The sequence below is a fragment of the Pelobates fuscus genome, chromosome 4 (genome assembly GCF_036172605.1).
Source record: "Pelobates fuscus isolate aPelFus1 chromosome 4, aPelFus1.pri, whole genome shotgun sequence".
Lineage (NCBI taxonomy): Eukaryota > Metazoa > Chordata > Amphibia > Anura > Pelobatidae > Pelobates > Pelobates fuscus.
In genome coordinates, this window is record NC_086320.1 from 304,019,568 (window position 1) to 304,045,148 (window position 25,581).

Consider the following 25,581-nt stretch of genomic DNA (forward strand, 5'->3'; position numbering starts at 1 on the left):
CAACCACCAAGGCCCTCTTGACTCACCACACACATACTTTAGAGTAAAAAGAGACACTCCTGTACAGGGCAGTTTCGACCCTCACATATACATAGATGCCAAGGGGGGTGCCAAATGATTTTAAAGCCAGGGATGAGGTTGCAGCTGGATTCAAATCCTTGATTCCACTCATCACGGCCTATAAGAATGTAAATTGGATTAATTACATCTACTAAAACCAACAATGTTTTGTCAATTATACCAGAGATGCCCTCCAGGGACTGGCAGAACAATTACAAGCCACCTCTCAAATGTCATTTCAGAATAGGATGGCCATAGAGATGATTCTGGCGGGGGAAAGGAGGTGTGTGTGAAATACTCCCAGATACCATGACATGCTGCACTTTTATCCCAGATAACACAGGCCCTAACGGGAAAGTAACTATGGCCATCGAGAAGCTTGAAAGCCTCTCTGAAGAGTTAAAAAGAAACTCAGGGATCACCAATTCTTGGGATAGATGGTTTGGATGGATGAACGGATGGCAGAAAGTACTCTTCCAAGTGGGTATGGCTGTCCTAACTGTAATGATTCTTTTCCTCTTCTTTGTCTGATGTATAATGCCTTGTGCACAGAAATATTTGCAGAAGACTGTAGATCAAACCATTGACCGCACCACCCCAACATTCCTACACCAAGACATTGATGACGGAACCTGTGACACAACACATGCACCTCTTCAGTCCCACCACATTAAGTATACAATTACTTCTCTCTAGGGAAACTATAGGGACAGCGTCTTGTCTAACGGGTAAAAAGTCTGTTGCGGAGATGTAGTGGACAAGCCGCTACGGGTTCTAGTGCAGTGAAGAGTTCAAGAAAACATGTTTGAGAAGATGAGCAGCAGCCTATTAGGGATATTATTAGGGATAGATAGTAGTTGTTTACATCGTAAATAGTAATTTTTAGGGGGGACTGTTGTGGACAGAATATTAACTCTATTAATTTTCGTAAAATGCCTATTTGCTCTGCATAACTATAATCAATATTATTCATAAGTTACTTAAAATGGCTGCTAGGGAATTTCCCCTGTAGTCAACTAACACCCTTGAATTAACAAGATGGCGCTGGAATCTGGAGGAGAGCTCCATGATGCCAGTGACATCACACCCGGTAGGATGAGCAATTGATGAACCACTTAACACCTAACCAATTGTTTTACCGGACCCTCGGAATAAAGATTCCTCAAGTCTTTCATTAACCTGAAACTTGTGTCTGGTGTGAATTACTTTGGGAGCGTGCACGTAAATACTTATTAATTTGGACAGGGGCAGATATGCAAAAATATCAAGCACTTGATTTGATCCACAACAGCTTTTCTGTAAACCCAGCACAAATTTCTTCCAATTTTTCTTCACTTTTGATTAGAAACTAGAAACTGTTTTCCCAGCAACAGGCAATATGGTAATTTTCTCTAATGATTTTTAGGATAGAAAAATCTAAAATAACAACAGATTATTTTTTATATTTGGGTTTCATATAAATAACATTCTCTAGGCTCATGTACAATTTAGTTCAAACTAGGTACCTTTGTAACCATAGCAGTGAGTTTGATATTCTAATCAAGATTATTGATACTATCAATGTAATCTTCAAACGTGGAAAAGAACTGCTCCAACACATAAAAAGCATCATCTATGTATCTTCTCCAGATTTTACAAAACCCGAATAAGGGATGATTATAAAAAAGGTGTATTTCAATGAAGTTTATATATATATATATATATATTTACAGATAGATCGATTATTAATACTATTAATCAAATCTACCAACTTGTCCAAGAGCTGCTCCAACACATAACAAATATCTGGACAAGGTATGATTATATTTACACACACACATACATGTATATATATATGTATCTATAATAATTTCAACTCACTACTGGTAAGTCATTGGCAATTTATGGAGAGTATGCCATGGGCTCTCCAGGCTATAGATTTTAAGCTCTCTATGTATATAATATGTGTGTGCTTATATATTATTTAACTAGATGTAAATAACAAATTCAAGTAGAGTCCAAGTTGATCACAGGAAAAGCAAATAAAGAAAAAACTCCACAAATGTAACATTTAACAATAATTAACAGCGCATGAACTCATATATTGTATATAATAGCGATTATGCACTACTTAGAAATCTATAAGGGACATAGGTATATATATTATTCATTGCTGTTAATAATATAAAAATATATTTCTGTTTTTGTTGTTCGTACAGTCAATTTGAAGTTTAGATTAGAAGTTATATTTCATGCAAAAAAAGTACCTAATGGCCTTTTCAAACCCTCTGCTTTATCTATGAAAAAAATAAGTAATAACAAAGTTGACATTGCAATACTTAGTAAGGCCTATGCACAAGAGTAGAGTCTGTGATGTCATAAATTACAGCAGAGTACGTCTAGGTAACACACAGTGATGTCATTTTCAAACATTCCGTGAACACTCACAGCACTCAGAGCTACACTTCACCTGGACAGTGGTTATATTAACTGGAAATATATATTTGCTACTCACCTGCAAAGGGATCTTGTGAAAAGGCACCTCTTGAGTACAGGACCGTTGACTTGTACTTTGCTATCCTATAAAACAAGTATAATGAGAATGGTGAGTGATTCTTTTTCTGCTTTATATCTATCTGTGTAGCTATCATTTTCAAATAATTAAAACAAATGAAATTACAAATTTTAAGTTTTTATTTTGTTACTTTTTTGCATTAAATAAAAACCTAAAGGAACACTGCTCAATTCTATACCATTTAGGAATTGAATCACTATGTTCATGCAGCCCTAGTCACAACTCCCTGCATGTGACTTACACAACTTTCCTAAACACTTCCTGAAAAGAGCTTTGTAAAGCTTACACTTCCTTTACTACAAATTATGTTTAATTTAGAATTCCGTATCTCCTACTCTGTTAATAGCTTGCTAGACCATGCAGGGGTATCTTGTGTGTGATTAAAGTTTCATTTGAATAGCAGGAGATAAAAACATTTAAAATAAGTAACATCTAAAAGAAAATTACATGTTTTTTTGCAGGCTTTGTGATTTACAGCCAGGGGAGGTGTAGCTAGGGTTGGATAGACAGAATTAAAAGTGATTTTACTTCAAAATGGTAGAGAATTGAGCAGTAAGACTTCAGAGGCATAATGTATACAGAAAAACTGCTTCATTAATATAAAGTTGTTTTGGTGATTATACTGTTACTTTAAAATATGAGCTTAAACAGCAACACAATAATAAAATGCTTAGATATTAATAACAATAATTAATTATTGATTATAAAGTCCTTACTGATTTCCTTGTGCTATACATAAAGTATTGATATAAACTCCATATAAATACACCATAGGTGATTGTTAAAATAATGGAATCCAACGTTTATTTCTTATGCTGCCGGCAGCCATATATCAATTTTCCCAGAAACCACTGCTTTGACCTTTCAATACCCATACCACTCATTGTTACCCTTTTCTGTTCCTCCAGACACAGTTGATATTTATTTGTGTAATTTTCTCTTCATTTATTCACCAACCCATGCTTCCATAATATGTCCAACTTTACTCTGCATATAAAACCAGCTGCTGCAACAGGATTCTGTTCACACACTTTATTTCAGATACCAGTCCTGTTTTTTACAGCTCCCTTCTTTCCACATTCTATCCCTCTCAATCTACTACCTGCCCAATACATATGGCTACCAACAGGCTATTTCACTGTCAGACTGCCTAAAGTGAGTGGTAGCTAACAATTGGTCAGATTTGTTTGTCTCTAATAGATATTCCAGTTATTGGGTACATTGCTGTGTCCTATGCCATCTTTAATCAATAGAAAAAAAAATCAAACTGGAAAGATTGTGACTCGATTGTGACAAAAATCAAACTGGAAAGATTGTGACTCTCGATAAAATTATATACTCCGTCTAACAGTGTTTTTCCTCTTTAATACAGGTAAAATTCTCAGTGAATAGGAAATTTAAACCGCCACCACCCTCCATTAGCAGTGAATATTTCCATATTTGTGCCAGCTCTTTCCTGCTCATATGTTACACGTGCATTTATGTATGTGTTTCTGTGAACTCAGCAACATGTCGGCTAATGCTGGACTCTTTATTTCTACAAGGGACGGTCAAATCCCGTGTTCATTATACGGCAGTCTTCCTGAGTACAACATACGCACTGTACCTCCTTCTCCTCCTTATTTATGAGCACCTTTATCTAGTGGCCACAGTTTTCTGTGTATTCCAGATAGTCTTAATAGACTTGGCCAAGAGGGGGAAGATGGCAATGGAAGGCATGGAGAAGAAGAATGAGGAAGAGGTGATGGAGGTGACGAAGGTGAAAGAAGAGATGAAATGGAAAGTCTTTTAAAGAAGGAATTGTTGTGGGGGAAAAGACTGCTTGCTTGTAAAGGAAAAAGTTTTTTATTAAAAAAGTTTTATAACTGAATTCTTTATTTTGTTGTTTTTCTGAGGATTCTGCTTTATATTATTAGGGCAAAGCACAGTGAAAACGTAGGAACCGGAAGCAATCATTAGTTTGCAGATTGTAATTTATTGCAAGTCTAGAACCAAAGAGAGCACCAGTAATATTAATTCTTTCATTCCTTAATAATCCCGATCTGCCACCCAGACCATTTTCAGATAGGCGATTTAAGCCCATCAATACATTGTACACAGGGAACCTGAGGTTTTGAAATTCTCCAACTTCCTAATGCTGTCTCTCACTTTCCAACCCTCATCATCATTACAACAATGCCTGATTTATTTGCTCTTACAATTCTGATCCTTTCTGTGCAGTGACATGTTATAGATTTAATGCTTGAGAAGAATGGATTTATAAGGGAAAATAAATAACTTAATGGTAGTTACTGGGCCTGGATATTCCACTGTCCAATGGTCCCAGTGTGGTCGCACACTTCAAAAACCACTGGTGTTTGCACCTTTTGGGAAGACAGATTCCGCAGCACAAAGAAATCATCAAACCTATTCTATATCTCATTGTTTGATCAAATGCTGAAATTGGTGATTGCGCTGTTCTTCTTAGCTGAGCTCTGCTCTTAAAGGGACAGCTCATTAAAATGGATAAGGTGGCTGGTGTCCCTTGGCTCTGTTCAACAGGCAGGGATAAACTCTGCCTTAATTATACCAGTCCACATCAACAATGGGCGGAAATGATATGCAGAGACTACTCAGCCCACGCTCTGAGCCTATCTTCCCATAGCACTGTTTAGCGTGAGGTACACTCCAAGAGGGAAATTTAGCTTGTCCCCCTACGAGATTCTATTTGGTTCAGCTCCCAGGCTAGGCTGTTACTTTCCTCAGCAGCTCCAAATTCAGTCAGATGCAATGGTAAATTACATAACTGCTCTCTCTCGTGCCTTGACCAAAATCCATGCGCAAGTGTTTTCTTCTATTCCAGATCCAGTGTCTGATACAATCACCCATAAGTTACTCCCTGGTGATAGGGTTCTGGTTAAGAAATTCCTGAGAAAGCACACACTTGAGCCAAGATTTCATGGTTTATTCCAAGTCCTTCTAACTACATCTACCTCAGTAAAACTAGCTGGGAAGGACACTTGGATACACGCTTCGCACTGCAAGAAAGTTCCAGCTCCAGAGGAAGCTTTACTGTGATATTGTCTCTTGTACTTTTCCACAATCCCAACATTCGACTATATACAAAGACATACCTAATAAAAAGGACCCACACATTTGTGTGACTGGTGACCATTGGGGACATCACTGTAGTTCCTGGAAAGCAGCGGGTTGGAACACGGGCCGACCATGGGGTTACAGACCACAAAGTGCCTTAGATAGAGTGGACAGGAATGGGAAATCCTTGTTACACAGAATGACTATTAATTTTCGTAAAATGCCTATTTGCTCTGCATAACTATAATCAATATTATTCATAAGTTACTTAAAATGGCCGCTAGGGAATTTCCCCTGTAGTCAACTAACACCCTTGAATTAACAAGATGGCGCTGGAATCTGGAGGAGAGCTCCATGATGCCAGTAATATCACACCCGGTAGGATGAGCAATTGATGAACCACTTAACACCTAACCAATTGCTTTACCGGACCCTCGGAATAAAGATTCCTCAAGTCTTTCATTAACCTGAAACTTGTGTCTGGTGTGAATTACTTTCTGTCAGTGTACCTGTGGTCTCTACCTCCGAAAGAGGTAGAGACTTAGCTGTTCCTCCATCCAGACGGTCTGATGGCTCCCTTCCCCGCGGTCTATCCGGTCATGCTAGGCCGGCCGCGAGGGAGTGACTGCCTTTTACAGCATCTAGGCAGGAAGTAGTCATCAGGACACTCCCCCGGAACGATCTGTCAGTCAATTGCTGCAGGACCAATCAGGACGCCTCAGAGGCGTGGTTACTGCTCTGAACAGGGTATTTAACAGAGCTTCTTTCATTAGCTCATTGCCCTGTCGTGGTTCTAGCTTGTTCTAGTCACTCAGTGCTTGTGTATTCTATTATCCCTTTTGGTTTTGACCCGGCTTGTTTACCTTACTCTGCTTATCTCTGTTACCCTTGATTCGGCTTGTCTCTCGCTTACCTGTCTTCTGTTACTCTCGACCTCGGCTTGTCTTTGACCATTCTTTACTGTACTACTTACGTTAGTCCGGCCATTCTAAGGTCCGGTATACGTATCTGGCTACTGTTTGTACTCTGCGTGTTGGATCCCTGTCCCGATCCTGACACTTTCGGAGCGTGCACGTAAATACTTATTAATTTGGACAGGGGCAGATATGCAAAAATATCAAGCACTTGATTTGATCCACAACAGCTTTTCTGTAAACCCAGCACTAATTTCTTACAATTTTTCTTCACTTTTGATTAGAAACTAGAAACTGTTTTCCCAGCAACAGGCAATATGGTAATTTTCTCTAATGATTTTTAGGATAGAAAAATCTAAAATAACAACAGATTATTTCTCATATTTGGGTTTCATATAAAGAACATTCTCTAGGCTCATGTACAATTTAGTTCAAACTAGGTACCTTTGTAACCATAGCAGTGAGTTTGATATTCTAATCAAGATTATTGAAGATTATACTAGCTTTAGTGTACTAATAATCTTAATTTTAGTAATGACAGGAGGCGAATATTTGCATATCTTTCTTTACTGAAAACTCCAGCAGCATAGAAACAGTAACAACCAATCAGAGAAAAGATATGATGCCCATAAAAGGCCCTGTCTATGACATCACTTCCTCTTTCTTTGAAGCGAAACAATAAATAGCAACAATAAACATAATCATAATACGTCAACAGTTCCACAACATATTAGGATAATCAACTCCAGTAGTTCCGTGATGTAGAGGTATGGAAGGTGAGTCTTTGTCTTGATGAGAGAACGTTCACGCTGCAAGAAAAAGAAAAAGGTGAAAGGACTCTGGCGTGATAACTTGTCCGCATACAATAAACATTAAGAATCTGATATACCAATGGATACTAGAATGAGTAACATATCAATATATATTAATTCTAAAGCAATGATATTTAAGAGTCTATAAACACAACATAATTCAAGGTACATGTCTAAATATTCAACCTATACAAGTCTCTCAAGCCACATATCTAAGTAGCAAACATACAACAATAACGTACTTACCTTCCTGAACATAAAGGGCATATTCTGTTCAACCCAATAAAACATGGGAGGGATCCTATAGGGTGGGAAATATTCGCCTCCTGTCATTACTAAAATTAAGATTATTAGTACACTAAAGCTAGTATAATCTTCAATTTTACCACATGACAGGAGGCTTCATATTTGCATTTTTAAAGCTTAGAATTGACCAGTGTGAAGGAAGTATGAGATGTTTGCCGAAATAGAGCGTTCTAAACGTACCCTCTCGCGCTCAAACCGCGCATCGTATAATGTCGGTTAGGGAAGCGTCGGCCGAGAAAGACTTGTGGGGCCACCGCTCCCTTGACCGAGTGGGCTCTGACACAAGGTTCGACGCCCGCTAGATGCAATAGCCAGCGGCTCCATCTGGCCAGTGTAGTGGTAGGCACCCCTCCATGAGGTTCCACGTAAGAAGTCAGGAGTAGACCCGTCGCATGAATACGAAGGGGAATGATTTCGGTATACCCTATTAGTGTTCCGACCACACCTAGTTTGGTGTCTGACACAAAGTATGGGTATGACACCGAAGATGAACTGGACTTAGTTCGTCTCGATATGGTAAAGGTAATCCCGTCTGGTGTGATAGAGAAAAACCATCCATGTCGAAAGCCCTAACGTCCGTCACCCGTCTAAATAAGACGAGGCATAACAAGAGGGCTAGTTTGGCTAAAAGTCGTTTCCGTGACAAACAAGGATTGTCCTGCTATTCCCCCAAGGAATCACAGCACCACATCCACCTGCCAGAGGTGTGAATACTTGGGTGCCGGGTCTCGATAATTCGGCACCCTGTAGTAGTCGACAAACCAGTGGGTCTTGACCTACTGGTCCGCCCTGTACCGGAACGTGCGCCACCGATATGGCGGATCCGATCACGTTGAGGGATCGATATGACCACCCCAACGAGACCAGGTGTGACAGATAGTTAAGGATCGGTGGGGCAGGTGCGGCAAAGGGATCGGAATCCCTTTCCACCCAATAAACACTCCAGGCCAGACAGGCAGAAATATAGCATTTCCTGGTGCCGGGGGCCTGAGTCCCATCAGAGGTCTTAGTTGATGCAATAGGTCGTGGACATTTCAGGAGGCCCTGAAATCGTCCAGTCCACTAGTGCCAGTCGTCCTTCCATGACAAAGGAGTGGGCTTCCCCTTGAGGTCCCGTCAAACTAGAGGGGAGGTAGGGAGTGGTAGAGGGTCTTCGCGAGACGTCCCCAGGCGATCCGGGAACCACGGTTGGCATTATCCGAGGGGTGTCATGAGCAGGAGCGATATCCTGTGTGTGCGTGTGTATCGAAGCACCCTTGCCATTGTGGAGAGCGGTTGGGTCCGTTTGTATGGGTTCATCCAACACTTCGCATCCGGAGGAAGAGTAAAAGATCGATTTGCCGATCCAAGTTTGCAAGTGAAGTAGTCACTATTGAAATTCCGTCCTCACTTCTGCCGACCGTGGGATCCAGTGGTCGCATGAGTGACCGGCGTGTACGTATCTAGCCAGCAGTCGTTGCATGGCCCCGTAGTGTAGTGAGCCAGGGAATATCGATTGTATGGAGGAGGAGAGGAGGAGAGGAATCCCACAATCCGGTGAATGTTCTGAGAGGAATCGTATCCAACCTTAGAGCGTGTCCGACATCCATCCGTATAGGGGTGATCTTGTCGGGGACCGACGCGGAACGTAGTTCTCCAAGCCGATGTCGAAACCGAGGAACTGACCCGACACAGATGGGGGAGCGATTTGTCTGCGTACTACCAAAAACACGTGTAGTCCAGAACATGAAAGTCAACTTGGACTGCAAACGTAGCCTGGATTCGCAAGGGGTCAGCAAGTCTTCCGTGTACACGAGACATCGCACATCCAAATTCGCGGATGTGAGCCCTCGCCGGCTTCAGTAGCTTTGTGGGTACCACAGCGTCGTAAACTGCTGTATTAGTCCTCATCACTGGGATCGGAAGAAAAAATAGGTAGTATAGGGTAGCGGATATTGACAAGTATGTGTCCTCGGGGTCCCGATGTGTAAACCAGTCGCTATCGTTCAGGAGGTCTAGTAGAAGGTTGATTTTTTCTCTATCCTGAAGCGTTTGCATACCACGTAGGAGTTCCCTTGATGATAGGTTGACTCACTAGTAGATGAAGCGGTTGATGGTTCGGTTCCACTACCGACCAGTCCTCCAACAAACACCTTTCCCCGAAGGGGTGTGGAGGATATGCTTCAGGGAGGTGTGGGCTAAAGTTAGCGTGGTGGGTAAGTTCCCGCCGTCAAATAGTAGGTCTTGTGCTTCTGGGCCGAATACTAGTCGTTCTTATGCCACTCCTCAGATGGCGAGTTGTCTTCGTGTGAGTGATCTATTATGTCCAACGTGCGTGGTGGACAGGGTCGCGGATTCCCGGTGTTCTGTCTACTTGGTTTGTTCAATGGGCCACTGAGGCCGCTACTGCGTCGTTTAACAATGCCTAGAAGTCCTAGGGGGTTGAGAGTGTTCTCCATGACCCGTTCTCGTCCTGTTGGGAGATAGTGGCAGTCAGTGGGAGTAGTGTTTGAGGGTCAGCCCATAGGGGTGCTAGACTCCTGGTAGCACTGGGGATCACCCAGGTAAAGCGGCTTGAATTGCCTGCCTCAGATTGTCTGAATGTATGAAATACTCGTGTCAAGTGTAGAGGGGTCATCTCCATTAGTTTAATCCGGTTATTGGGAGCTGTGGCGTAGGCGCGATTGACCGGTAGTGCTGGTCCGGTTAGCCGGGTTCACCATAAATGCACGCCAGAGCTGTATGCACGGGTGTAACTATACAGGCTTATTATAGAAGCGCGTGGGACCTGTCTCCATAAGGTCTGCAGCCGTAGGGCCCACGTGTATTCGACTGGGGTCATCCCAGGTGGTGTGCCATGGTAACCCAGAGGACACCCACATTATAGTTGTTGGCACCTTACAAGTATTGCATGCATGTCTGGGGGTCACCCCAGGTGGTGTGCCATGAAAATTCACTCAGAGGACACCCACGTTCAATATGTACGCCAGGTACAGTAAATGTACAGATATGTGTCTCTGTGAAGGGTACTCCGCAATACACTCAGTACACTCATGCTCCTGCCTGCAAGTCGTATCCAGCAAGGTTGTACCGTTGCTTTAATGTAAAACTGCCAGGCAGTGTTTGAACATCCATATATGTATGCAGTAATCAGTGATAAAAGTTGAGGCGTAGGACTTCGTGCACTCCATCGGGGTTCACCCCGGGTGGCGTGCCGTGGTAATCCAGAGGACACCCACATCAACGTAAAGGTCTATGAATGACCTTGCATGCCTATCTGGGGGGTCACCCCAGGTGGTGTGCCATGAAAAATACCCAGAGGACACCCACATCAACGTAATGGTCTATGAATGACCTTGCATGCATATCTGGGGGGTTACCCCAGGTGGTGTGCCATGAAAAAATACCCAGAGGGCACCCACATCAATGTAATGGTCTATGAATGACCTTGCATGCATATCTGGGGGGTTACCCCAGGTGGTGTGCCATGAAAAAATACCCAGAGGGCAACCACATCAACGTATTGGTCTATGAGTGACCTTGCATGCATATCTGGGGGGTCACCCCAGGTGGTGTGCCATGAAACAATACCCAGAGGACACCCACATAAATTTGCACCGTCAGGTACAGTAATATAATATGACCCTTTGTAGGGTACAATAATATAATATAATATGCCCTTTGTAGGGTACAGTAATACAAAACGCCCTTTGTAGGGTACAGTGATATAGTTGATCTTGTTATAGGTACAGTATACGTTTCGTATAACAACTGCGATATTGTATGGCTTCACAATAATACATAGATTGTGTGCGTGCTCGACATATAATCATCCAGTGTAAGGCACCATAAGAAAATATATCCCTGAGAATAACAAATTATAATAGTATCAATAAATGAATGTGCCCAGAGAGGGGAACCCTGAAGGGGTTAATCCAGATGCAGGGCGCGGTGACCGGGTGATTCCTGTAGGGTATAGTAATATAGTATAACCCTGTGCAGGGTGTAGTAATATAGAGTGACCCTGAGTAAGGCACAAAGAGATAAAGATCCTGGGGTATAGGAAAAACATTGTGTCTCCTTTAATGCCTGCCTGTAAATATTTGTTTGGCAGACACTGTTGGCAGACACTGTGGCAAAAATCGCAACAGGGAAACGTTAAGGAATATCAGCACACGATCCTCTAGCCAGAGTGTAACTACACAGCAGATTGAACTCTTGCTGCACAGGGGAGTTGAACTCATGGAGGAAAAATCCCAGTGCAGAAGGGTATGGTAGTACCAGATCCCCTGAGGGGAGGTGTAATGTTATATGTCCCTGCAGGGATCCCTTACATAGTATGTGTACAACAATACACTTCACAGCCTTATAAATCATAAATAGTGCATGCTTTTTACATCCTTCACATAGATTCCGTATAGAAAAAGGTCCTTAGAGGGCTTGAGGATATTATCACTCAGTGGTATACAACTGCAAGTGAGTGAGAATTAGGGCAGAAAAGAATGCTTTAAGAGCAATCTTTTATGTTCGTTGCGGCGGTCGGGTGATTTCCGAACTGCCGTGTGTGAGGTAGGGCGGCCGTCGCGGATCTCGCGAGCCGCGAGATCCAAGATGGCCGCCGGCCGCGTGTGTAAGAACTGCCCGCTCGCGGCCGCGAGCGGACTGGAAGAAAATGCGGCAAACAGCGAAATTAACCCCGGCTACCCCCCACCCGTCCCCACCCGGCCCCCTGTATGTAAAAGAGAGCAGGTCCGCGCGGCGAGTGCGGCACGGACAGCCGTGACGCCCGCGGACTGCTGAACGGAGACAAAATACAAATACACTAAAACAATAAATCTGACAAATTCGATGAAAACAGGGGACTGTATATAGGGAAAGGAAAGGGACAGGTTATAGGTAGTCAGGGTGAGAATAAAGTACAATAGTATTATGGAATAATTGATAAGACAGGTATATAGATAGAGAGGTAATGATTACTCTGACCTGTTGATGGCTGGAGCAGCAAAGAAAGAGGAAGTGATGTCATAGACAGGGCCTTTTATGGGCATCATATCTTTTCTCTGATTGGTTGTTACTGTTTCTATGCTGCTGGAGTTTTCAGTAAAGAAAGATATGCAAATATGAAGCCTCCTGTCATGTGGTAAAATTGATACTATCAATGTAATCTTCAAACGTGGAAAAGAGCTGCTCCAACACATAAAAAGCATCATCTATGTATCTTCTCCAGATTTTACAAAACCCGAATAAGGGATGATTATACAAAAGGTGTATCTCAATGAAGTTTTTATATATATATATATATATATATATATATATATATATATATATATATATATATATATATATATATTTACAGATAGATCGATTATTAATACTATTAATCAAATCTACCAACTTGTCCAAGAGCTGCTCCAACACATAACAAATATCTGGACAAGGTATGATTATATTTACACACACACATACATGTATATATATATATGTATCTATAATAATTTCAACTCACTACTGGTAAGTCATTGGCAATTTATGGAGAGTATGCCATGGGCTCTCCAGGCTATAGATTTTAAGCTCTCTATGTATATAATATGTGTGTGCTTATATATTATTTAACTAGATGTATATAACAAATTCAAGTAGAGTCCAAGTTGATCACAGGAAAAGCAAATAAAGAAAAAACTCCACAAATGTAACATTTAACAATAATTAACAGCGCATGAACTCATATATTGTATATAATAGCGATTATGCACTACTTAGAAATCTATAAGGGACATAGGTATATATATTATTCATTGCTGTTAATAATATAAAAATATATTTCTGTTTTTGTTGTTCGTACAGTCAATTTGAAGTTTAGATTAGAAGTTATATTTCATGCAAAAAAAGTACCTAATGGCCTTTTCAAACCCTCTGCTTTATCTATGAAAAAAATAAGTAATAACAAAGTTGACATTGCAATACTTAGTAAGGCCTATGCACAAGAGCAGAGTCTGTGATGTCATAAATTACAGCAGAGTACGTCTAGGTAACACACAGTGATGTCATTTTCAAACATTCCGTGAACACTCACAGCACTCAGAGCTACACTTCACCTGGACAGTGGTTATATTAACTGGAAATATATATTTCCTACTCACCTGCAAAGGGATCTTGTGAAAAGGCACCTCTTGAGTACAGGACCGTTGACTTGTACTTTGCTATCCTATAAAACAAGTATAATGAGAATGGTGAGTGATTCTTTTTCTGCTTTATATCTATCTGTCTAGCTATCATTTTCATATAATTAAAACAAATGAAATTACAAATTTTAAGTTTTTATTTTGTAACTTTTTTGCATTAAATAAAAACCTAAAGGAACACTGCTCAATTCTATACCATTTAGGAATTGAATCACTATGTTCATGCAGCCGTAGTCACAACTCCCTGCATGTGACTTACACAACTTTCCTAACTTACACAACTTTTCCTTTACTACCTATTATGTTTAATTTAGAATTTCGTATCTCCTCTGTTAATAGCTTGCTAGACCATGCAGGGGTATCTTGTGTGTGATTAAAGTTTAATTTGAATAGCAGGAGATAAAATTTTTTAAAATAAGTAGCATCTAAAAGAAAATTACATGTTTGTTTGCAGGCTTTGTGATTTACAGCCAGGGGAGGTGTAGCTAGGGCTGGATAGACAGAATTAAAAGTGAGAATTGAGCAGTAAGACTTCAGAGGCATAATGTATACAGAAAAACTGCTTCATTAATATAAAGTTGTTTTGGTGATTATACTGTTACTTTAAAATATGAGCTTAAACAGCAACACAATAATAAAATGCTTAGATATTAATAACAATAATGAATTATTGATTATAAAGTCCTTACTGATTTCCTTGTGCTATACATAAAGTATTGATATAAACTCCATATAAATACACCATAGGTGATTGTTAAAATAATGGAATCCAGGGGCGTGGCTTGGAAGCCGAAGAAGATGGCGGCGTAAACCCCGAGCTCCCGACAAGGCACCGCATATTCACTCGCCTACAGCACCTTATTACCCCGAAAATGGGTAAATCTCACAGGGCATCGAATACCCCCAAACCTACTGACAACCCCAGAGGCTCCACGCACCCATCCATGAGGCAATTCCTGGTCCCCCCGCCGGACTTAGACTCCCAAGCCTCCACAGACTCCACGGCCTCAGAAGGCCTCCTCCGACCAGCACCGCGTGCAGCCGACACCCAGCCGGAGACACTGACAACCGGCCCCGAGACAATGCAGCCGGAATGGCTTGCCATCCTGCACAACCTGCCCACCAAACAGGATCTAAAAACAGCCAACGACGAACTCCGAAACTCTATCACCGCGGAGCTCCAGGCCATGCGAGAAGAATGCAGCGGCCTCCGCCAGAGGGTGTCCCATCTCGAAGCGGAATGCGACCACATGGCGTCGGCGCAATCTGCCAACACGGACATCCTAAAGACCAGAACGCTCCAATTACAACAAATTGCAATTCATCTGGAAGACTTGGACAATCGGGGCAGAAGACATAACATCAGGATCCGTGGGGTGCCGGAGGAACATGATGATACCACCCCAGTACTGCAAACTATCACAGGTATATTTAATACCCTCCTAGGCCGCCCCACAAAGCTTCCCATAGACATGGCCAGGGCCCACAGAGCTCTCAGACCACGGGGCCCAGCTGGGAGCACACCTAGAGACATTATCTGTTGCATAACCAATTTTCAACTAAAAGAAGACATCCTCCGGAAGGCGCGGGAGGCTGGTAAGGTGCACATGGAGGGGTCGGAGGTGCAACTATACCCAGACCTCTCGCCCGCCACGCTGGCATACAGACGGGCCTTACGCCCCTTCACCATGCAGCTACAGGCAAACAAGATACGCTACCGCTGGCGTTTTCCGACCGGGCTCCAGGTCCACACACCTAGAGGCCCGCTAGACATCAGAGAGAGAGCAGATCTAGACGAGATGGCAAGGGAACTCCAAATAACACCGGCACAACTACAATGGCCGGACCCACTGGCACTATACACGTTAACACGAGGACAGGAGAGCCAGGCCGAAGAGAGGCCCACACCGAGAAACACCCGCCAACGAGCGCTTGGCCCACGGGGCCAATGACCAGGAGGCACCAAGGCAAAGATCCCCTACCACCGCATACATACAGCACGAGACACTATAACACGAGACATTAAATCCCGAAACCACTCAGGAGGAAACCCAACTCTTTTGCAAGAACCGAACTAGCTCACGGAACCTGACCCATGAGACGGCCAAGCTACGGCACATACCCTGCCCGGACTCCAACCTACACTTGCTCATTCAAGACGGACCCCACAAACCAGCCACCACGTTAACAACCCCGCTGGGACAGGGTGATCCACTATGGACATAGCACCCGAGGACTCTACCCCAACCCCAGTGGACACCTCTGCCTACCCAAGTCGAGGACTGACCAGAAATGTCCGGAGAAACTGCTCCTAGATCAGGCCACAGAACTGTTCGCGCTATAGCGCAATAGACTGCCGTAGTCACAATCAAACGCAAGTACACAGCCGTACCGGCTGTACCAATGTACGGGAGGTTTGGAGGGATGAACGGGTTGGGATACTGGATACACCAGGGCCACACTAGTTCACTTGAGCGAGGGACTGGGGGCAGTAGTGGGGTGACAGACCGACCCGGGCAACCGCACCCCCAACGGACCTGTGACGACCTACCCAGGAGCAGGCGGGGAGGCAGGGGCCCGGCTCGCTCGGAAACCCCACAGGGAACACACACACAGGACCACACACCTACACTTTACTTATAATTGACCGCGACAAGGGGACAGAGGGAAACATACAAGCGGGCTTGAGAGACACTTAAGGACTAACCGCCCTCCCCCCACGCTGCAACGCCACAGACAAAACGGGAAGGGAAGATTAGACACGATAATACATACACGGACACCACGGACACAGAACCGCTCGGAAAGCGGAGCCCAACTCCTGACCACCGAACACGACACACATAGACACAGGGGATCCGATACTGCCATTCTATAATGCTGATTGGGGATAATAGGTTGCATTAGGCAAGTTGATAATTGTCGAATGTTGATAGAAATGCAATGTCGTATGTTAAACTTGCTCGGCGGATACCCTATCACCCTGCATGATACACCTAAATAGAGGGTACTGATACCGCCTATTTGTCTTATCACTAGGGGACTACAAGTTATCCTTAGCAAATTGTTACCTGTTGGATGATGTCTGCTAAGTAATGTTACATGTGTTAAATGTTATAAATGTTATACAGATGCTCAGACGTCCTAGGCGAGGACGCGCCAAACCCGACCTAACACCGGACCGAGCCTTGAAGGGAAGACCCAGGGGACTGTCGTGACTGGACCACCCAGACCCGAAAGTAACGACAGGACAGGTAACCCAGGACTGACGACCTAGGGAAACCACGACCCGCTGAGAGACTTCAGCCTTCCTCCCACTACCCCAAGGGACTGGCGACGTGCCCAAGTGGACGAGACCCAGAGCCGGTGCCAGGCTCCCACCTCGGAACCACTTGGTCGCCCTCACCCTACCGCCACTGAGCGAAGTACCCCCTCCCTCCCCTCTGACCCCACCTCCCCCCCCCACCCCACGCACAGGACAGACCGCGACAACTCGCAATCCACACAGACTAACCGGACCGACGACTCACAGACAGAAAGGCATGTCACTCACGCCAGCCGACCTCAAAATCCTATCCATAAATGTAAGAGGGCTAAACAAGCCCGAAAAGAGATCAACAGCACTCAAAGAATTCCACGCCTCTAGGGCCTCCATAGTCTACATACAGGAAACACACTTTAGGGAAGGCGTGAGACCTAAACTACAAGATCACCGATACCCCATGGGCTATTTCAGTGACTATAACGGCAGCAAAACAAGGGGGGTCGCGATCCTACTCCACAAAGGGCTCCCCTTCCAGGAAAAGGAGGCTATGACTGACCCGGAAGGAAGGTTTGTCTTCCTGAAAGGCACGATAGCGGGACAAACCTACACTCTAGCTAACGTTTACGCCCCGAATAGGAGACACCACCAGTCCCTTGCGAGGATCCTACGCACACTCACAAAATTTACCGAAGGCATACTGATCCTGGGAGGTGACTTCAACTTAGCACTAGACCCGAGATGGGACACATCATCGGGAACCTCGCACATCCCAACACAACAACTGACAGCACTAAAATCACAGCTCACCAAACACAAATTGGTAGACTGCTGGAGGGCCTACCACCCGGATGAGAGGGATTACACCTTCCACTCACACCCACACAACTCATACACTAGAATAGATTACTTTTTCATGCAGCAATACCACCTCCCACTCATCAAACACGCCGAAATAGGCACGGCGACATGGTCAGATCACGCCCCAGTAACACTCACGATAACTTCACCCCTGTTTAGACCCAAGGAAGCCAGGTGGCGCCTGAACGAACACCTCCTCACGGTTCCAGATATCAAGTCAGACATTGGGAAAGTCCTGCGAGAATACTTCACCCTCAACGTGCCAACCCAAACGACCCCCACGATCACCTGGGAAGCCCACAAAAGCGTAGTAAGGGGCCACTTCATTCAGAAAAGTGCCCACCTTAAAAAACAAAGAGAGGCCGCCATGACATCGATACTAACAGACATACACAAACTAGACACCCTAAAAAAAAATAAAAAAAAGACGGACGAACAGCTAAGCGCACTACTCGCATTACGCAGGGAGCTGTCCACACTACTACAAGCGAAGCACCATAGAGACGCGAGACGCCACAAAACATTCTTCTCCCTACACGGTAACAAAAGCGGCAGACTTCTGGCCCGCATGCTGACAAAACGTAGACAATTGACCTACATAGACCGAATTAGAGATACCAATGACACGCTCCAACGCCACCCCTCAAAGATCCAAGAAGCGATAAGAGCTTACTATGCGAAGCTCTATACGCTCCCGAGACCACAGACACAACCAGCACACAAACGCCTCCTGGATACTATCAACGAATACCTAGACACACACACGCTACCCACACTAGATAAGACCACAGCGGACCACCTAGACGGCGAGATCACCCCAGAGGAATTGGCCATGGCAATCAAGCGGACAAAACCAGGTAGAAGCCCGGGCCCAGATGGCCTACTCTTATGCTACTACAAGACATTTGCAGATGTACTGTACACCCCTCTCCTAGACTCGTTCAATGCAATAAAAGAAGGACACCAGTTTACCAAGCAATCCCTAGAGGCACACATCACCATCATCCCCAAAGAAGGGAGAGACAGCGAACTCTGTAGTAATTATCGACCCATCTCGCTCATAAACAGCGATCTAAAACTACTGGCCAAAATATTGGCTACTAGACTACAAACCCACATACCCACACTGGTACACCCGGACCAGGTGGGGTTTGTGGGGGGGGAGAGTGTCAGGATCGGGACAGGGATCCAACACGCAGAGTACAAACAGTAGCCAGATACGTATACCGGACCTTAGAATGGCCGGACTAACGTAAGTAGTACAGTATAGAATGGTCAAAGACAAGCCGAGGTCGAGGGTAACAGAAGACAGGTAAGTGAGAGACAAGCCGAATCAAGGGTAACAGAGATAAGCAGAGTAAGGTAAACAAGCCGGGTCAAAACCAAAAGGGATAATAGAATACACAAGCACTGAGTGACTAGAACAAGCTAGAACCACGACAGGGCAATGAGCTAATGAAAGAAGCTCTGTTAAATACCCTGTTCAGAGCAGTAACCACGCCTCCGAGGCGTCCTGATTGGTCTTGCAGCAATTGAGTGACAGGTCGTTCCGGAGGAGTGTCCTGATGACAACTTCCTGCCTAGATGCTGTAAAAGGCAGTCACTCCCTCGCGGCCGGCCTTGCATGACCGGATAGACCGTGGGGAAGGGAGCCATCAGGCCGTCTGGATGGAGGAACAGCTAAGTCTCTACCTCTTTCGGAGGTAGAGACCACAGGTACCCTGACAGTACCCCCCCTCTCAGATACGCCCACCGGGCGGAATACACCAGGGCGAGAAGGGAATCGAGAGTGAAACGCCCTGCGGAGACGGGGAGCATGCACCTCCTCCTGAGGTACCCAACTTCTCTCCTCAGGACCATAACCCTTCCAATCAACCAGATATTGCAGTTTCCCCCGGGAGATTCGAGAATCAACGATGGAATTGACCTCATACTCCTCCTGACCCTCCACCTGAACTGAGCGGGGAGGGGCGATCGTGGAGGAGAACCTGTTACATATTAATGGTTTTAGCAAGGAAACATGAAATGAATTAGGAATGCGTAAGGCATTAGGCAACGCTAAACGATACGCAACTGGGTTAATTTGAGACAGTACCCTGTAAGGTCCAATATATCGAGGAGCAAACTTCATGGACGGCACTTTTAACCGAATGTTTCTAGTACTTAACCATACTCTTTCGCCTGGAACAAACACCGGTGCTGCCCTTCTACGTTTGTCAGCGTGTTTTTTAACCAGCGTAGAATTGTGCAGAAGGATTTGTCGAGTTTGATCCCACAACTTTCTTAAATTGGCAACATGAACATCCACCGACGGTATCCCTTGAGAAGAAGACTCCGAAGGAAGGATGGAAGGATGAAAGCCATAATTCAAGAAAAAAGGGCTAGAATGCGTAGAATCACAAATGAGATTGTTATGTGCAAACTCCGCCCAAGGAATCAAACCGACCCAATCGTCCTGGTGTTCTGAAACGAAACAACGTAAATATTGTTCAACTTTTTGGTTAGTGCGTTCAGCAGCTCCATTGGACTGAGGATGATAGGCAGAGGAGAAATTCAATTTGATGCCTAGTTGGGAGCAGAATGATCTCCAAAAACGGGAAACAAATTGGGAGCCTCTGTCAGAGACAATTTGGGAAGGTATCCCATGCAAACGGAAAATCTCCCTGGCGAATATCTCCGCTAATTCGGGCGAAGATGGGAGTTTAGGTAAGGGAATGAAGTGAGCCATTTTAGTAAATCTGTCTACCACAGTGAGGATGACAGTCTGCTTTTTAGAGATAGGTAAATCAACAATGAAGTCCATTGCCAGGCAGGACCAAGGCTTTTCAGGAACCTCTAAAGGGTGCAGAAATCCGCATGGAAGCGAATGGGGTAGCTTGGTCTTGGTACAAACTTCACATGCCCCGATGAATTCTTTAATATCCTTGCGTAAGTCAGGCCACCAAAAATCTTTAGAGACCAGCGCATAAGTCTTGCGGATGCCAGGATGCCCAGCCACCTTGCTGTTATGGAGACAGCGTAGCACCTCCAGTTGGAGAGCGGCAGGAACGAAGTGTCGATCCCCAGGAGTCTGTTTGGGTGCCAAATGCTGAAACTTCATGATCTCAGAAAGCAATGGAGAGTGAATCCTGAGATTCGTGTTCGCGATGATATTCCCCTTAGGAACTATGGAGGACAGAAGTGGTTCAGTTATAGTGGATGGTTCATATTGACGAGACAAAGCATCGGCTTTAGAGTTCTTAGAACCAGGTCTATACGTAAGTACATAATTAAAGTGAGTGAGGAACAAGGCCCAGCGAGCCTGCCTGGCGGACAAGCGCTTAGCCTCCCCAATATAAGACAAGTTCTTATGATCCGTTAGAATAGTAACAGGGTGTAGTGTCCCTTCCAGTAAATGTCTCCACTCCTTTAAAGCCTTAATGACCGCTAACAGTTCCCTCTCCCCGATGTCATATCTGCTCTCAGGCCCAGAACATTTTTTAGAGAAGAAACCACAAGGGTGTAACGGTTTATCCACCCCTAACCTTTGAGACAGAACAGCCCCAACTCCTGTTTCAGAAGCATCGACCTCGAGCAAGAAAGGCAGAGTCGTATCAGGATGAACTAGAATGGGAGCTGAGGCAAAAAGTTCCTTGAGAGTCTTAAAAGCACCAAGAGCTTCCTCAGACCAGAACTTAGTATCAGCCCCTTATTTGGTCATATTGGTAATAGGCGCAATGATAGAGGAGTAACACTTAATGAAGCGCCTATAGTAGTTGGAAAAACCAATAAACCTTTGGATAGCCTTGAGTCCTTTGGGCAAAGGCCAGTCTAAAATAGATTGGAGTTTACCAGGATCCATTTTAAAACCTTCCCCAGAAATCACGTACCCAAGAAAGTCTACCTGAGACTGATCAAAACTGCACTTCTCCAATTTGCAGTATAGACCATGTTGCAGAAGTTTGTGTAACACCTTTCTGACCTGTCTATGGTGAGTCTCAATCTCCTTAGAGTGTATTAGTATGTCGTCCAGGTAAACAATAACACAATCATGCTGAAACTCCCTAAGTACCTCATTAATCAAATCTTGAAATACTGCAGGAGCATTGCATAGTCCAAATGGCATAACAGTGTATTCGTAATGGCCATACCGGGTATTGAATGCCGTCATCCACTCGTGACCATGCTGGATTCTCACCAAATTGTAAGCCCCTCTGAGATCTAACTTGGTGAAGATTTTGGAGCCCTTAAGACGATCAAATAACTCGGTAATCAGTGGGATAGGATAGGCATTTCTGACAGTTATTTTATTCAAGCCTCGGTAATCGATACAAGGTCTCAGCGTGCCATCCTTCTTCTTAATGAAAAAGAACCCCGCCCCGGCCGGAGAAGAAGACCTCCTGATGAATCTCTTTTCTAAATTCTCCTTCTAATAATTCTAATATACTCCTCTAGAACCGAGTTTTCCTGAACAGACAAAGGATATACATGGCCCCTCGGAGGCATAGTCCCGGGTAGAAGCTTAATTTTACAGTCAAATGACCTGTGTGGCGGCAAAGAATCGGCATTCTTCTTGTCAAACACTGCCCTTAAGTCTAGGTAAAGGTCTGGTATTTGTCTTTCTGTGGACTGAGTAGGATTCTCCTGTATGTTAATATTAGCTAATGGAGAAACCTTGCACAAACACCGATCCTGGCAGCCCTGGCCCCACGAGAGTATCTCCCCTAACTCCCAATCTATAATAGGGTTATGTTCTTTCAACCATGGGTACCCCAGAACTATGGGAACGGAAGGAGACAAAATGAGCAGAAGAGATAAATTCTCCACGTGTAGGATACCAACATTTAAATCAATGGGTATGGTCTCACGAAAGATAACAGGGTCTAGTAGTGGTCTACCATCTATGGCCTCAACGGCCAAGGGTGTCTCCCTTAGCTGGGATGGGAAATTGTTTTTACTAGCAAAGGCTTGGTCGATAAAATTCTCAGCAGCACCGGAATCTATCAAAGCCATAGCCCTTACTACTTCCCTCCCGCAAGTTAAGGAAACTGGTAGCAGAAGCCTGTGATCTTTATAATTAGGAGTAGAGGACAAAATAGAAACACCCAAGGCTTGTCCTCTAGAGAGACTTAGGTGCGAGCGTTTCCCGGGCGGTTAGAACAGTTCGAGAGTAAATGACCCTTAGCTCCACAATACATACACAAACCCTCTCTTCTCCTGTACTGTCTTTCCTCCTCAGAGAGGCGGGTATACCCTATCTGCATAGGTTCAGGAAGCAAAGATACCGTGGAGTCAGGACTTGGAAAAGCGGGGCCTAACCTAAAAGAAGGTCTCCGGTTCCTCTCTCGAGTGTTCTGTCTCTCTCTTAAACGTTCATCTATACGAGAGATGAACGAAATTAAATCCTCTAAATTCTCAGGGAGTTCTCTGGTAGCAACCTCATCAAGGATTACTTCAGATAAGCCATTCAAAAATACATCCATATACGCCTGCTCATTCCACTTGACTTCTGACGCCAGAGACCTGAACTCTAGTGCATAATCCACCAGTGTTCGGTTCTCCTGTTTCAGACGCAACAGTAATCTGGCTGCATTAACCTTTCTACCTGGAGGGTCAAATGTTCTTCTAAAAGCAGCTACAAAGGCGTTATAGTTATAAACTAATGGGTTATCGTTCTCCCATAATGGGTTGGCCCATCTCAGAGCTTTCTCAATAAGTAGGGTGATAATAAATCCTACCTTTGCCCTATCTGTAGGATAAGAGCGAGGTTGCAATTCAAAGTGGATACTAATTTGGTTTAAGAAACCACGACACTTCTCAGGAGCCCCACCATAGCGTACTGGGGGGGTAATGCGAGAAGAAGCACCCACTGTGGCTTCCTCTAGACCTGAACCGACAGGAGAAACAGGGGTATTACGTATCTCCTCTGGTGGGTTATTGGCACGAGATAATAGAGCCTGTAGCGCAAGCGCCATCTGATCCATTCTGTGATCCATGGCTTCAAACCTAGGATCAGGAGAAGCCAGCTGACTGTTTGTACTTGCAGGATCCATTGGCCCTGTCGTAATGTCAGGATCGGGACAGGGATCCAACACGCAGAGTACAAACAGTAGCCAGATACGTATACCGGACCTTAGAATGGCCGGACTAACGTAAGTAGTACAGTATAGAATGGTCAAAGACAAGCCGAGGTTGAGGGTAACAGAAGACAGGTAAGCGAGAGACAAGCCGAATCAAGGGTAACAGAGATAAGCAGAGTAAGGTAAACAAGCCGGGTCAAAACCAAAAGGGATAATAGAATACACAAGCACTGAGTGACTAGAACAAGCTAGAACCACGACAGGGCAATGAGCTAATGAAAGAAGCTCTGTTAAATACCCTGTTCAGAGCAGTAACCACGCCTCCGAGGCGTCCTGATTGGTCCTGCAGCAATTGAGTGACAGGTCGTTCCGGAGGAGTGTCCTGATGACAACTTCCTGCCTAGATGCTGTAAAAGGCAGTCACTCCCTCGCGGCCGGCCTTGCATGACCGGATAGACCGTGGGGAAGGGAGCCATCAGGCCGTCTGGATGGAGGAACAGCTAAGTCTCTACCTCTTTCGGAGGTAGAGACCACAGGTACCCTGACAGAGAGAAGCCCGAGATAACACCATCCGCACCCTCTCCCTGATACACACCCACAAACGGCGACCGGAGGGCCTTCTCCTGCTGTCTACGGACGCGGAGAAGGCCTTCGACAGAGTAAACTGGACCTACCTCTTCCAGACCCTCACACGCACAGGACTAGGCCCGGGTATTATGGGATGGATAAGAGCGCTGTACACACTACCGTCGGCCCGAGTGGTGGCCAATGGAGCACTAACAGCACCATTTGACATACACAATGGCACCCGCCAGGGCTGCCCCCTATCACCAATGCTCTTTGTCCTCGCCCTCGAGCCGTTCATGGTGGCCATCAGAAACAACCCAGACATCAGCGGAATATCCTTAGGAAAAACATACCACAAAATAGCTGCATATGCCGACGACCTACTATTTTATGTTACTAATCCCGAAATAACACTCCCTAATATTCTTAAGGCCTTCCAAGAATTTGGCAGAATCTCCAATCTAAAGATTAATTTTACAAAATCCTCCATACTAAACATTTCGGTACCCTCACAGAGGGAACGGCCATTACGCCAACACTTTACACTACAATGGGCGAACCAAAAGATCAAATATTTGGGAATCTGGTTAACGCAAACTGGCGGGGACATGTATAGGGAAAACTTTATCCCTATCCACACTAAATTCCGTGAGGAAATGCGAGAATGGGCATACCCACACATCTCCTGGTTGGGGAGAATTCAGGTAGTCAAGATGAATTTCCTCCCCCGGCTACTATACTTATTTCAGACCATCCCCATGATAGTCCCACGCGCATTCTTCGCCTCACTGCGGACAGCCGTGGGTCAATATGTGTGGAATGGTAAAAGACCCAGACTAAAACAAACACTTTTAACACAACCTAAGAATAAAGGGGGGCTTGCCCTACCAGACTTCTTCCTTTACTATAAGGCATGCCATCTCCTACGGATCATTGAGTGGACTAAAACT